Here is a 3,689-nt window from a genome sequence, read left to right on the forward strand (position 1 = left end):
TGGAGTGGTCATGTTTCTAAAGGGTAAAAGAGGAAATAAAAAATAAATTCAAGACTGTAAAAAGGAAAGATGGTCTTTGACTTCCATTGGCATGCAGGGGAATTGGGAAATTTGGTCTATTCCTGTAGGGCTCTGCTGGTCCCAGCTTTTGTATCAAGAGAGGATGAGGCTGGGAGATGTTAACCCGTATCTGTGGTTCTGGGTGATGTGGGTATGCCAAGAAGTAAGCAAGCGGATGGAGTAGGTGGGTGATAGCGGGTTTGTGGCATGTAATACTGCTGGTTCTAGTTGGGATAAACACAAGTGTGATGATTATTCCAACACTCAGAGTATAAACGTTCAGATCAAAAATAGGTCTTTACTTAAGAGGTGGCCATGTGCCTTGAGGCTTCCTGAACGATATCCTTAAGTATCAGGAAAACCAATTCAATGAGGGCAGAGAAGTTTAAGCTATTGTGTAAATAAGAATGAATCAGACCAGAGATGTGTTAAAATGGGGATCCTTAGAGGTTTTGCTGTATCATCTGGTGCAAATGCTAAGGCTGACAGTTTATCTTCGCATTAAGAGGCCTCTGAATAATTTACGCATTCTGGCAAGTGTTATCCTGCAGCTGCAAAAGCAGGGAGAGAGTGGTTAATGTGATGGCAATTAGAGAGTTAACTGGAGTGCAGAATCCAGGCAAACATGTGCTGCTTTGCGAGGTCCCATCAAACATTAGCACACTTAACATCCAACGATTAAGTTCTCCAGGTAAGTGAAAAAGGTGAGTCCCCTCTCATAATTCACACCTGCAGTTTACCTGAGATGGGATGATCAGCCGTGATCCTTCTTTGCAAGTTACAGCTTACTGGAACTGAATGTGACATTTCTTTCTAAGTTGTTCCACTCTTAACAAAAATAAATAATAAATCCTCCGGAATTTGTTTAAAGGGATCTAAGATACAGTGTTTTCTATCAGAGTTTATTTATTTCAATTCCTAAGAAAAATCTACCACTTTTGGTTATGTAGTTTTATTTCGTCTTCTTACTGCAGCTCGAGTACGGATCTGCACCGACAGTTTGTTTTCAACAGGCTATGTGGAGTGTCATGCACAGCTAGAGGTTTTCCCAGTGTATATTGTGGAACTGGCTGATTTAAATTCCTGGGTTTAAAGCACAACTTCTATTCTTACCGTTTGTTAAAAATGGAAGACTGGTCTTCAGGTAGATGGTTCAAGGAACTCTTGAAACACCAGAAAGTCAGGGCCAAGCTCCGTTTCTGGAGGCAAAAATTCCACTGATTCATTGAGTGGGCTAGGGCAAAAGGATGCCATCAGTTTTAAAAGCAATGCATTTATATATACGCTTAAAGTTGGACTCTACATTATGGTGGGTTTCTCAGGTTTCTAGTCCTTCGAGATCCTATTCACTCACTTTTATGAGTGCTATTGAGAAATACAGTTTCCAAAAGTTACAGCTAATCCTGGGATCAATAATTCTGGCACAACTTTGCACAAGGAATAAAGAGACCCCAACATGATGGGGTGTAGATTTCAGTGCACGAGTGTAGAAGAATGAAGCTGGGTTAGTTAGCATTGATAACATACAGCTGTGGTTGGATTCAGGAGTGGCGGGTTGGCTGGTGTAGGTAAGGTGCAGGTGTGGCTGGTTCTGTGAAGTGGTTGAGAGCCGAGGAAGAAGCAAGAGGAGAGAGAACATATGCTCTGGATGAGGTGAGATGAGGAGAAGGCAGCAGAAGGACTGGCATGAAGAGTACGTTGGTACGAGACGGTAAAAGGCATTGTTGCAGCTTGATAGTCTGGAGAGTGCTGCGGCACACGAGCAGGGTGTGATGGATCTCTGGATGTGCAGGAGAAGCTGGGGTGCTATCAAGGTTACTCTGAAGCTACTGCTATGGATGTTCTCTTACTTATGAGCTCCAAGCAGCAGTGGGGGGGTGGTGGTGGTAGTAGGGTCCATTTTGTTACTTGTGGGCAATAAGGACTTGCCTAGGTGCAGCATGCGGCTGAGCCCATCTGGGCTGTTTGTCACAGGGGCTGTCCTTGGGCTGTGGGTAGGAAATTTTGTAGGAAAAATGACAGAAGTGGTTTGGTAGAACGAAGCTTTCCCTTGGGCTGCTGGTCCCTGGTGGGTCCTGTAAGGCTGTAGAGATGCCCTGCGAGCGCAGTGCTCTCAAGGGCAAAATCATGAAACCAGGCAACATGCAGTTATTTTTCCTCATGTTTACAGTGGAATTTTGTTGTGAGCAATGTGTGAGCTAGAGACACTGCATTAGCTACTGTCACATCTAATAAAGTGATCATTAATCATCAATCATTGTCTATGTTTAGAACGTGTTCACTGTCTATTTGTACATATTTCTGAGCTAATGGTTCTTGATACAGTTGTATCGGCGGGCTAACCTTGTCACAAACTTGTAAAGTACCTTTTATCAAATTCATCTTTTCATGTTAGTGTTTTCAAGGACTGCTCCAGAATTTTCTGGAAATATGAATATATTGAGCAAAATATTTTTATTTATTTATTTTTTTGAACAAAACCTGCTGAACTTGAATCAACCATCTGACAATGTACCAAACCATCTCAGCAGGTTCCCATGTGAATGTTGTGTTTCCAATACTCTTCCATCCTTTTTAGTGAGGAAACCTATCCCACAGTGCCTCGTAGCCCTAACAAAACTAGTACAATCACTTCGTACCAAGTTTGGCCCATTCTGGAGGGCTATTTTTTTTTTTTTTTTTTTTTGCTATTGCTGTCTATGCGTACATGCTGAAGGCTACAGCTTTCATCCAAGCAGTTTACCAAAATCTTTTTGAGATCAACCTTTATTTTTAAATCTCATTACAAAAAAATAAAATTAGGCAAAGTTCTGAAATCCAGGGCTTCTTTCATTTGAAATAAATGGCTCGTTCCTCCCTGTGCAGATTATCTTTTCCCTCTCAAGGATGTTTAGGATGTACAGCGCCTTGCGCGTATGCTACCATGTGGGGTTTTTTTAGCAAGATGTTACACCTAGTTCCCACTGTGCTTGAACTCGCCTTACGAAGCCTTCTGATGAAAACCTCAAATTTACGTGACTCGTTGTACATAATTCATATGAAAATATTATTCCTTCTGAGTGATATTTATGATTTTGAAAATGAAATTCCGAGGGGAGCAGCCAGGTCTCTTCTGCTCCCCACCCCAGTGCTGTGACTCAGTGTTTTTGGGTGCAGGAACAGACAGGCTATTACAAGGAAACAGGACGTATTTTAAGAGCTGTTGTAACTCATCTGTGGTTCTGGCAGCACATCCATCTCTGCTGAGCTTTTTCCTCTATCTGCATTAGCAATGGGAGTTTGGCTAAAATAATAGGCTTGAAAGCGCTCTAATATGAATCCTGTCAGTATAAACTTCCTTCTCTTTCCCCTTAGGATTTTTGCTTGTTGATTTTCCTTGAGATTTTTCTAATATGTTTGAATTATTTCCTCCTTTTAATTTTCTAAGATTCCTTCTATGTGAATAAATTTTAACTCTAAGACTGCAGTCATTCATACCAACTGTAAATCCTGAGGAAGCTCAAGAGAAATGCCATTCTCTGAAGATGCATTCCACTTTACTTCATTTTCTCCTGTTATGTTTGTGTCACGTCCCGTGGGGCTGATTACAGCTGTCTATGTGGTATCATCGTGGAGTTAGAATAGAAGGG

This window comes from Falco punctatus (genome assembly GCF_963210335.1).
Source record: "Falco punctatus genome assembly, chromosome: 8".
NCBI lineage: Eukaryota > Metazoa > Chordata > Aves > Falconiformes > Falconidae > Falco > Falco punctatus.